The sequence below is a fragment of the Amphibalanus amphitrite genome, unplaced genomic scaffold, assembly GCF_019059575.1.
Source record: "Amphibalanus amphitrite isolate SeventyFive unplaced genomic scaffold, NRLGWU_Aamphi_draft 000761F_arrow, whole genome shotgun sequence".
Lineage (NCBI taxonomy): Eukaryota > Metazoa > Arthropoda > Thecostraca > Balanomorpha > Balanidae > Amphibalanus > Amphibalanus amphitrite.
The window spans coordinates 211,151-223,860 of record NW_024882255.1 but is presented as its reverse complement, the minus strand read 5'-3'; the positions used below and the strand labels follow the sequence as shown (position 1 = coordinate 223,860).

General features: G+C 44.8%; 1 protein-coding gene across 1 annotated transcript in view; it reads right to left on the bottom strand.

Annotated features, from left to right (window-relative positions):
- The window catches only part of LOC122365761, a 120,088-nt gene that overhangs the window by 106,385 nt on the left and 993 nt on the right, over positions 1-12,710 (bottom strand). The window lies entirely within an intron of this gene.

Below are 12,710 nucleotides of genomic sequence, written 5' to 3'. Positions count from 1 at the left end.
CTGCCGTAGTAACTAACGTTATGCTATACTTTTCATGCACGTGACTTTTCAATTCGCTAATGAAGCTTTGTACGATATCGCAACTGTAAAATGCGTGCATTAAAGATTCCATATCGCATCCGCAGAGAGCACATGAAGCGTCATCGGTCTTACCAATGCGGCATAAAAAGGAATTTGTTATAGCAATAATGCGATTAACAATTCTATAGTGTAGGGTCTGCAGATAGCTATTACGCGTGGCAGACCGTACATCCCAGAGTGAGCCGAGAAACATTTGCCCAACGTCTCTGTTCCACTTGCGCTCTAACTTGGATAATTCTGAGCTTCGTCTTGTTTTTATGGCTTTTACCAACGTAGCGTATACTATTTGGTTCAGTTGAGTTTTGGTGGACAATAAAGCTATTTTGTACGGAAGGATGGGGTGTGCAATTTCTTTATCCCTATTTATGGAATTACTCGCGATGCTAGATGGTAAACTTCTGACAATAGAAGCATAACATAGAAAGGTCATTTTTATTTTAAATGCTGATGTCAGATGATCCTTACTACGTAATGACCCATCACCAGCGTTGAAAAAATCTGATACAAATCGAATCCCTTTTTCATTCCACTCCCTCACAATAGACTTCTTAAATTTAGTACTGTCAGAGAACCAAATATAGTCTGTGAGCAGGGTATATTGAATTAGGGGGTAGGACCAAGTTTAGTAGGCATGATCTCAGCAATTATTTTGTTTTATATGGCGATTTTCATTATCACAATATTATTTTTGATATCATGAAGTTTGTTTATCTCGGTTTTACGAAAAATAGTAGGGCAACAAAGATAAATTTCGTGAAAAAATAATTTTAGTTGGAAACATCCATTCTGGTATGCAAAATTCAGTATGAAGCCCAGTATGGTGACCGTCTAGTGTGCTTCCAAGGCTGAGTACCTCACATCAACAGGAGTTGTTTACTATTTTGTCTTACGTTGCTAGGTGGTTGCTAGGGAGCTAAGGATACTCTCTTGCGTGATCATTTGCACTTGTTTTTCCTCATTATATCGACATGTTGCTGTTTCTGAGAACTAACTCATGCTAAGAAAGAAAGCAGTTTTCTTAAAATGTGTATTTAAGTGTCGTAGTATTAACACAGCTCTGCAATTCTCCTTAAATATCTGCAAAATCCTGACTTCCCGGAAAATTGTTGGTGGTGATGGGGATCGAGCCCGTCGATGAAAAGTAAGTCAATATGCAAAGGCTTCAAAACGTTATTTCTTGTTGTTCTGTGAAATAGCAATGCAAAGACCGATGATAGTGCCAGTGTTGAGCTTTCCAATGAAGCATTGCAATTAGTAGTAAGGTTATTACCACCTAAGATATCTTCCATCAAATATTAGAACTCTGCCATTGTCTTGCTGTAGAACAGGGTTACTTTCAGTCTCTTGGGAACACGATTTGCCGGTCTCAGATCGAAAAACACTTCAAAAGGCGGTAATAGAAAACGAAATTTCCCACCTGATAGCATCTCGGGTTTTTATATATCCTGTCCAGAATTTTCATAAATCAGACGTAAAAATGGCCAATTTCGTCAGATTCCGAATTTTTGCCATTGGGTCTAATGTAAAGCATGGCTACTTTCAGTCTCTTGGGAACACGATTTCTGTACCTCAGATTGAAAACCACTTCAAAAGTCGCAGATAGTAGACGATTTAATCTACAAGATAGCATCTCGCTTTTTTCTGTATCTGGTCATGTATCTTCATAAAACCTTCTCAATTATAGTCAATTTAGCATTAAAGTCTATGGATTTAGAATAATTTTCATATCCGACTAGATTTGGGCTACCATGTCTGTTGACCGGGGGCCGGTCTGTGAGTATTTCTTTGTCGTTGGGTTTGTACGCTTTACTGAAGCTCGCCCACGCTAGAACAACTTCTTTCCAAAAGTTGTTATTCAAATTCTTGGCGATTTGCGCGAGTTTTAAAGAGCTAAAACATACCAGATCTTCAAGCACGGGCAGTTTTTCTCGTGCCAGATTTGCCCAGGTGACATTAGCAGATGCCCAGTACAGTCTTTTGAGCCAGGATGTTTTTAGGCTCACTAAAAAGGAGTGAATGTCAATCATTTTTAGCCCCCCTTCATGGTAGTCTTTAACTAATGTGGTTCTCTTTACTTTGTCTGGTCCCTCGTTCCATATAAAGCGGAACAAAATACTATTTAAATCCTTAATTGTTGACTCACTCGGATTCGGTAGAGCTGTTAAGACGTGTACTAGCTTCGACACCAAAAGAGATTTAACTACAAGGTACCGGTATAGGTAGAGTAGAGGTGGGTATGCCAAACACCTCTTAACTTTTGCACCAGAGTTGTATTGGTATATGCTGCGTAGGTGAAGTGTTACAGGTAGTTACGTGCCTAGCTCTACCTACGCCGTTATGAACCTCTAAACTAAAAAATTGATTTAAAATTAAAATATTAAAAAGTGTTGGGAGTTTGCACAATGATCAACGCTCAAGATAATCACTTTTTGCCATATCTGAGTCCTGAGACAGGTTCTTGCAGAAATATGACTTCATCTATAATTGGGTTGCACCGACCCGTTGATGATTATGAAAATAAACTAATAAATTAAAAATAAATGGCACTCCCTCAGCTCTGAGCTTGGGCTGTGTATCCTCTAGCTGTGGAGGGAAGGGGGGGGGGGACGTATAAACGAGCATATGACCGGACATGCCCGCATCTTCTAAAAACACCCAACCACCTAAAAATGCACCCCCTCCCGGCATGGCATTTGCGACGTAAGCTAAGGAAGCAGTTATAGTCTCGGCTGCAGCCCGCATGCCTGTGTTGTGTAAAATTAGACTCAGGAATGCGACTTATCAGTTATCTTGCAGCATACCATTCTATTAGTAAAAGGCAGAAATGAATGCCACCTAGCACAATGGCTAGCCATGTCAACTTACCCAGCTATTTTACAATTAGTCTAGTCCGTGAGATGTGTCTTCGAGGAATTAAGAAACGTTATCATGCATAGTCGTATGATCATCTTTTGCTTTTTTGAGAATCCATTAAGAAATGGTTTTGGTAGGAAAACCAGTTTAAGTCGAAGCCTGCAACGTTATCTATTTCATCAGCTTTTATTATAGATCCTTGCAGAACCTCAGTTTGATAAAAACTTTTCCCCCGCATGTCTACGTAAATGCCTGAGGACGGAAAAGTTAAGGCGATAGTTCCTCAGCTGCAGGGTTTTGTTAGCATTTGAGGCAAAAGTTAACGAAGTTTTTTTGTTGTAAAATTCATATTAACCCTCGCCCATGTAGGGGGGGGGGTTGGTGCACCCCCCCCTGAGGCTTTTCGGAAATAGTGCAAAAACGGCGGCGCGCAGCGCCGCCAAATTTTGAGTACCTTATGGGGCAAACCTTGCGCATCTTTTGATAAAAAAAAATTTGACCGGGTCATGTCAGGTCACGGAGTTATGACGTCACAAAGGGAACAGCCTCCGGCCGGATTTTCACAAACTGAGTGCCAACGCCCGAGGTTTCCTGCCGGTGGTACGGACATCGGTTGATGGATCGTGATGAAACTTCCCATGCATGTTGGGGCAAGTATTGGCTATCATATGGTATAAGAAACTTGACCGGGTCAGGTCAGGTCACGGAGCTATGACGTCACAAGAGGAACAGCGTCCGGTACTATTTTTGAAAAGCGCCCGAACCACTATTTTGCTAATTCTTGTCACCTCAATGGGAATATGCAGCAATATTAGCTTCTATAGGGAGCAAATGGACCTCCCAAATCCAAAAATACAATCAGATTTCAAAAATTTAAATTTTGATTTTTCGAATTTCTGCCGCCGACTGTGACCTTGCCGACTTCCGGCGCTCCCAACGCGCCATTTTTAGAGCTAGGGAAACGAAATAATACATACCAAACGATAGAGAATTGATCAAGAAACACGATAGTGAAGGTTTCAAGTCGATATCTCCCACCGTTTTGCCGCAATCGCCGCGGAAAGTTGAAAAAGTCTATTTTTCCGAAAATTTGACATTTGACCGGTCAAAAGTAGGTCAAATGTTGACCTAGGACCAAAAAATATACCACCAATCGCGAGATCTCGGCGAGAGCAATCCGTTGGTCCTTTCCGCTAAGCTCTACGACGCTCCGTTTTCAAACGCCAAGGGGGGGGGGGGTCGCACCAACCCCCCCCCCTGCATGGGCGAAGGTGGCAGATCGCCGTTTACGGGCGAGGGTTAACATAAAAACAGCATCAATACGTTCAGGCTTCAAGAGAGTTTTTTAATCCTTTTAAAATAGGTATATAGCTTGGCATGAGACTTCATTGTCTATTTGTTCCTTAAAAGTCAAGTCAATACGCTGTTCGGGATAAAATAGTTTTTAGAAGAGATACAGACGCTGCATAAAGAACAGCAATACCGAACAAATGAGAATTTTGTGGATTTTAATTGCCAATTTGGTGTTGACTTATGTTATATAGCTATATTGTCCTTTCCAGTTGGTATTCCGGTGAACGATGCAAATAATTAATGCGAATGAATATTTAACCCGCGCCGGGCCGGGGGGGGGGGGGGGGGGTGTTTGAACACCCCCCCCTATGGTTTTTCGCAGATGCGCCGCCGTTTTTGGCACACCTGTTCGTGCATCTTTTCCGCACATGTTGTGAAAATTTCAGACCCAGGTCACCTTAGGTCAGGTCACCAGGTCACGCCAAGTGACCTCACCTCAGAAAAAATAAGAATGCTCGTCATAGCTACACCGATTGATCGATTGCCTTGAAACTTTCAGAGATTGATAAGAGCAACATTATCTATAAAATGTATATCTCGGAATTTTGATATCGGTGACCTAAGGTCAGGTCAATTTTGCGACCTCTCCATTTTAAGTCAATGGGAGAAAATTGAAAAGCGTCTGTTTTGCACGAACGCTATTCTAGACACTCTCAAACATCGAGATGTAGGCAAAATGGACACACTGAGCCGGAAAATGGCAATTGTGACCCCTCGTTATGTCCCCGAGGTCATCTCAGGTCACAAACAAAATCTAACAGTTTTTCGCTAATAACTTCTGATAGAGACGTGCTAGAGCGCTGAAAACGCCTTAGATGTGTTCGGCTCGACGTTGCGGATCGACTGATATGCAACACGACCTTTTCCGGTCAGGTCATGACCTTGACCTGAGGTCAAATTTTCAAGTTGACTTTTCAAGGTCAAATTATAGTTAATTCGACGCGTCCCGACGAGAGGAACACGATGGTGGCAAAAGTAATGTCATGGCTTTTTTGAGTCAATAGTTATTGCCGAAAAAACGTTTTTCGTAAAAACGGTTATTTTTGGAGTTTTTGCCCTCTGGAGGCTAAACCGTTGACCTGAGGTCAAATCTGAGAACATTACTCAGAAAGGTCTGTAAAAGGGCTATCGAATGCGCTTTTCCGCGGCGCTGTAGCTCTATGTATCATTTCCTGAGATAGCCGTTGGCAGTTTCCAAAATGTTGAAATAGTGAACATTTGACCTTTGGTGACCTCTGGTGACCTGACCTTTGACCTGACCCAAAAAATGACCGAAGTGTTTTCGTCCTTATTTTGGACGTTCTTTCGATTGCCGCTTACCGCGTGTCGCTACGTGGCCCAGGAGCCGAGTTAGAAGGGAGGGGTGTTCAGACACCCCCCCCCTCCGGCCCGGCGCGGAATCTCAGAGCACCGGCCCGGCGCGGGTTAATATGTTGAAAGCACACCAAGTTTTTGCATAAACCTCATCACTGGTGTAGGCACTAACATCATTTTATGACCGGTAGTAGTACCTATATGTCGGAACAAATACCTATGTTTTCTATAAATCGTCTACCGTGTGCTTTAACCCTCGCATGTGTGCGGCGTTTGCCAGCTTCTAATGTGTAGGGGGGGGGGGGTCGGTTGGACCCCCCCTTGCCGTTTGGCCCCTGATCGAGCTAGAGCTTCGCGGAAAAAACGAGCGTGTTGCCCGTGACTAGAGGAAGCCGATGATACCTAATTTTAAGGTCCTAGGTCATTGGTTGACCTTCCAGGTCAGGTCAATGACCCAAAGTCGGGAAAATCGGGACCTGTTAGAAAGTCGTAAAGTGTGGCTGCTAAGAGGTTTTTCGGGGTCCTGATCACGAATATCGTGTTAGTTTTGATCACAGATGATGTCTTTAAGCATTTACACCAGGTCGGGTCAGGTCAGGTCAGGTCAACTAGTAGGCGTCGTGACGGGAATTCGTCGTACGTGTCAACCGCCTCTGACAGCTTCGTAACATGTTACGAAGGCACCAAAACTACTTCGTAAATGTTCAAATGGTTGCTAAATTCGAATTCAGCTCCAAAAACTAGCCTAGAAACATGTACAGCTCGGAAAAGTAAACCGAGGTCACCCGAGGTCACCAAAGGTCAATGACCTGACCTGACCTTCAGGTGACCTTGACACCCACCCTAATGCATGGAAGCAACATCAAATCACATGTTTGAACGTTTGAAACCACGAAAAGCTTGCAAACGCGCGGCTAATGCGAGCCGACATACGCAGAATCGCGATTCCGGCCAAACATGGTCTCGGAAAAGAGGTCACAGGTCAAAGGTCATTTGGGTCAGGGTCATGAAATTTTCAGGGTAGGTGTGAAATTGATCAATGTGAGGGTACTGAAAGTTTCGTCGCGATCGGCCGCTTTTTACGCGAGTTATTTGCGAAAAACCATGGGGGGTGGGTCCATCCGACCCCCCTACACATGCGAAGGTTAATCAGCTACCCATATTTGTACCGATTAATTAAATATATTTTTCGTGATCAACGTTCTGTGAAACGAAGTTTTGTTTGTTTTAAAACACATTTTGTATTATGTTTTCTTTTTGCATAAATCAATCGGTTTATTGCTAACATCATTATTCAACCTGTTATGCATAATCCATATTCCGGCTTATAACCTTCGAGATACAGACACATTTGATATATAGGTACAGGGACCCGCAGTTGCTACTGTACAGCGACCCTGAGTAAATTGTCCCAGCACCCTCACAGGGAACAACGATAAGCTGTCAGAGGGTACTCACAGGAAACCTCAGCTGCTCTTGTACAGGGACCAGCAGTCGATATCAATGTTATCGGTTGTTACTGGACAGGACAGACGGTTAGACCGTTGGGGTTCGTGTACAGTAGCAACTGCGGGTCCCCGTACACTGAAAACAAGTTGAAAGAACGCAATGCAAAAGCATCTTAAAATATTCCACACTTCGGTTTTTTGGGTATTAGGGTAAACTGGCTTAGAGGCGAAGCAGAACGTCTGGTTCATGAAGAACACACACAGTGTTTCACATAGACCGAAGACACGTGCTGCTTCTTCGCGTGCAGTCTTAGCGGCCCCAGGGGGCTTCAACTCGACCAACACCGGTTCTTCTTCGTTCTCCCTAGTCACGTGATATTAGGTACGTCACACAAAGCGCGCGAAATATAAACTCTTTGAAGGTTTTGCACGAACTAGCATCGGGTTTAAGAAGAATGGGCTGTGGTTTAATCAGTGTAATGGTTTTCATCAAGACCACGCCCGCGGTACCACGTTCTAGCGTCCACCGGAACCGATCGCCATTTTTTCGATCGCGTTGGATCACGCTTGGTGCAGTGACGAGCGGCTGGTGCAAGATTGGGTGAATGGCAAGTAATCGAATATTGAAGAACTGAAATAAGGTTAATTTTTGGCTTGTCAAGTGTTGTGTATTATTTACATTACTTGTGATTGACAATGATAAGCAATATCACAACGCTCTTTCAAATGCATGGATGAATGCATTGGGTGAAGAAAATTCATATGCAAGACCAATCAATGCAGTAAGTGTTTATATGTGGTATAAATGCCCCATAGCTTAAATTATGCATGTGGTATTTAGACAAATCTTCCAAATGAATTCATTTGGAAGATTTGTCTAAATACCACATGACATTTGTCTTAAGACAAATGTCATGTGTCTTACCTGATTTGTCTTAAGACAAATCAGGAATAGAATCAGCTTGCCATTTTGGGGTCAACTGATTTAGGTATAAATTTGGCTGGTTTTAATAAACATATGTTCTTGCTGATTAGTGCAATATTTTATCTAGCTGCACTTTATATGTTAAGTGAATTATTTTATTTTTGGAGTAGGCTCATGGTCTCTGAAGTCAATCTAAGTTTCTTTACTCCCTGTCTGTTGAATAACGCATCCGCCCGACTCTTCATTCTAGGAGACGAGGCCATCTCCGCTCTGATTGAGGCCCTGGAGTCTGAGGAGAGCGTCCTGGCGCGCGGAGACGTCGACATCGTCGAAAACGCTGGCTTGAAGTTGTTGGTGGCCAAGGAGAAACTGTATGTGATTTGGGAGAATGCGATATCGCCACCCGGCTGCTGACTTGGGCGATACCGCATACTGTGTTTGGGAAAACATCCATTTGCTAAAGCTAAAAATGTGTTCATATTTGTACAGAAAGCAACCCTGAGCGTGAAGGAATCAACCTGAATAATTAAACATGCCCGAAAGGCTCTGGAGTTCTTTGGCTTGGATGTGTAAGGCAAGTGACACGGCCGAGGGGAAAGCGTTCTTGCAGGCTGATTGCGGGCTGATCGCAGGCTGAATGCGGGCTGGTTGCGGGCTGATCGCATGGGCTGGTTGCGGGCTGGTTGTTCGTGACTGGAGACTTGCAGGCTGATTGCTCAGAGTAAAGAGGAAGGTAATACATTTTAAGGAGTATCAAATACTGTGTTTGCGCAGCAGATGTGACGGCGCAGGTCGAAAGCCATGCATGGGAGGTTCAATAGACGAATGAACGGGGATTTTGCGGTATTGCAATAGAACTGAAAGGGTTCTACAACTGATATTCAGAACACATGGTGGTTTCCCTATAAACCTCAGGGACTTCTTCACAGACCCTTTGGGGTTCTTATCTAGGTGCTAGGAACGCTCTTATTATAAACCCTAAACCTCATAAGAGTCTTTGGAAGAATCGTGTGGATTCTTTTCATGAGAATGCAAAGCCGTCTACGTGAAGAACCATGGGGGTTCTGAAAAAAGGTGGCATAACATTTTACCCCACAGGGGTCTAAATACCCCTGTACGTTCTTAACGTTCTTCCAAAGTGTTTTCAGCTGTATAGCTTCCCCCCCCCCCTTCCTCTCCCGTTGCACATGCGCAGCCAAAGTGCCTGGGCATACGCTTTGAACTGCGGTGATGTGTATTCGCGGAAGGTAATGCATGTCGCTCATTAATTACATGGTGTTTTGAGTGATTCTTGGTCGCAAGAGCCTCTTAAATTCCTTTCTCACAATGCTACTTATCTGGTCTCCGCCCAGGTATGATTGATTTATTGAGCAGGTGCCGTTTAGGGGAAGGTGGGGTAAGACGGCCCAGCGGGGCAAGACGGACCACCAGCCCTCCCGGCTGAACCGCTGCTGGTATCTACTGCTTTATGCACTCACTATGTTTGTTTTCCTTCGTAACAATGGCCACCTTGAGCTCATGCTACTAGGATGCATAGCTTTTGAGTTATTGAGAAAAATGTTGTTTTTCGTCAAACCGATCTAATATCAGAGGTCTACGGGTGATTCAATTACGGCGCCTTTCTTGCATGATTAGTTTCTATTTTGCACTTAACTGTGAAGAACAAAGTTATAAACTTAGTTATAGTCACACTTAAGGAAAGGCAAAGTTTTGCAATGTTGGGCTATTTGACATATACGTCATGATAATGACAGAATTTAGATTTGGGGCAAGACGGACCACTGTGGTCCATCTTACCCTGTGGTGGTCCATTGTACCCTGCATATGGAAAGTTCTTTTCCAAAACATTGACACAAGTTTAAGTAAGCTAATTTTTCAGGAAGGAGTCTTTGTTGCATGTGAGCCATGCATGCAAGTGCTCACTGCTCAGTTAGCATGCATTCATGCCAAACGACAATCAACACACATGTTCCCAGCTTTTAGCTGCACTTCCATCACACATGAGTAAAGAATAAAGGCTCATTTTGTTATTTTACCATTCTGGTTACTTTTTCTTACAAGAGTACAGAGCAGAAGTGTAACACACATGAACGGATAGCAGGCACTGCTGGGTGGTCCGTCTTACCCCACGTTTTTTCTTGTCTGAGTTTTTGACATGTCCCTCTTTAAGAGCATCCACCACCTAGATGTCTTTAATTTGAAATTTAGTCTTTACACATATCAACAGAGGAAGGATTGAGCATTCCGAAGACTATAAATAATATGAATTACGAGAGCAGTGTAGCAAGATATGCGGCCTCAAACCTTAGCTGGTCCGTCTTACCCCACCTTCCCCTATAACTGGTCTTATTAATTACCTACGTCCAAACGCAATGGCCAAGTATGCGCAACTTTGGTTGATAACATTATCGGTATATCACTTCGAATCACGATTTTAAAACCCGCGCCCTGCTGGGGGGTTTACGGTGGGGTTTACTACGGTTTTACGCTGGGGGGTTTACGGGGTTAACTACGGTTTTTCGCGAATATCTCAAAAACGGCGGCGCTTCCCGCCGCCGTTTTTGGCACACCTTTTCATTCATCTTTTCTACATAGGTTGTGAAAATTTCAGACCCAGCTCTCTTAAGGTCAGGTCACCAGGTCAGGTCAAGTGACCTCACTACATAAAAAGTTTCAATGTTCATTAGATGCGTCTCGACGAGACAAACGCAATGCCGGTAAAATCAGCGTCATACAAGCTTGGAGTCAAAAGTTATGATACAAAAACCGTTTCCGCAAAAACGCCAACTTTTGATAGTTTTTGCCTCTGGAGGCTAAACCGTTGACCTTAGGTCAAATCTGAGAGCATTATTCATAAAGACCTTTGAAAGAGCTATCGAATGCGATTTCCCGCAGCACTGCAGCTCTATTGGTTCCCGACTTACGTATATGTGCCGATGTGTGAAAAGCCACTGGCGGATCCAGGGGGGGGGGGGGCCACGGGGGCCATGGCCCCCCCCCCAAAGGCCTAAAGTGGCCTGTTTGGCCCCCCAAAACGCCAGAAAAATTGCTACGAAAATATACCTTGATGGAGGTTTTTAGCCACTTGGTGAAGTAAAGCTTTCCACAGCATAATATGGAAGCAATATAGTAGCAGTGAGGGTCAGTCAAAAGTTGCGCGAGCGGAGTCGACCTTAAAAAAAAAGACTGTTGTTGGCACGTGTTTATGGCGCGGCGGCTGGTAGTTGGCGGTGTTTCAGTCCCACGCACAAGGGGGAAAAGCTCAAAAAATTGAGCGCTCATGGTGCCCCTGCTAGACCGGTGGTGCCCCTGGCAGGCCTGAGGTGCCCCTGCTAGGCCGCTGGTGCCCCTGGGCCCTGACAGGACTGTGGTGCCCCTGACAGGCCCAAGGTGCCCCTGCAAGGCCGGTGGTGCCCCTGTAAGGCCTGTGGTACCCCTGCTAGGCCTCTGGTGTCCCTGACAGGCCCATGGTGCCCCTGCGAGGCCGGCGGCGCCCCTGGCAGGTCTCTGGTGTCCCTGACAGACCTGGGGTGCCCCTGACAAGCCTGTGGGGCCCCTCACAGGCCCGTGGTGCCCTTGCTAGGCCTGTGGTGCCCCTGGCGGGCTGGTGGTGCCCCTACTAGGCCGGTGGTGCCCCTGACAGGCCTGTGGTGCCCCCGGGCACCAAGGGGGTCATGACCCATGTGGCCCCCCTTGGATCTGCCACTGATGCATAATATATTGATTTGTAAAGGCGTTATGGCTCATGCAATATGCAATTGCAGGCACTTGGTATCCCTCACTTATCCCTCATTGGGGCTCTGGCGGGCTCCTGAGGGCCCACGTCTATCTCCGGGAGCCCATATAGACAGGCTCCTTTGGGTCCTTTCAGTACACTATAGCATAAAAGGTCTCCATGCGAGTCCTATACATACATCTGAGGGCGTACCCTGATGTCTGAGGTACCCAACTGCAGCTCCAATGGTCTCTTCTTACACTGGCGGATCCAGGGAGGGGGCATTTAGGGCCATGCCCCCTTCCCAGAGGCCTAAAGTGGCCCGTTTTCCCCTCCCCCAAACGATAATGAAACATAGTTCAATCAGGGCGTGGCCCAGGAGCCGAGTTAGACAGGGCTGTTTTACCACCTCCCGGCCCGCAAAGGGACCAAGCACTGACTCGAAGCGGGTTAAAGAGACCCTCCCACCTTCAAAAAAGTTAATGAATTGGCATGAAAGTGATGTCGCTAGGTTCAGAAAGGGCGAAAACGAATATCTACCAAATTTTATCGAAAAATATTCACCGGTTTTCAAGAGATTAGACTTTTATTTTTGTTTACTTTTTGGGATATCCGCTGCTGTTCCTAGCGACTTTATTTGAAAGTGCGGCAGTTGTTGCGCGCAAAGCAGCCTATACCACCGCATGCTACCAAACGTTTTAGTAAAATATTAAAAAATCATTAGATCTCCGCTGACGTCACACATTCAGAGGGGTATCCAAAAGCATTAGCCCCTCTGAATCAAAATGCTGCAATTTTGAAATTCAATATTTCCGATTTAAGGCATTTCTCGATGTTGTGAGTGCGTGCCGAAACCGGTAATTGTGAGCCAGGGACCCCATTTTGGCTATCTCAGCTCAAATCTAATGTTAAGGTGGGAGGGTCCCTTTAACTGGTCGATAAAAACAATGGTAAGTGTTTACAAAGTAATATAAAGGCATGGGTCGGGTGGGCTACCATTTATATATATTTTTCTTTTTAG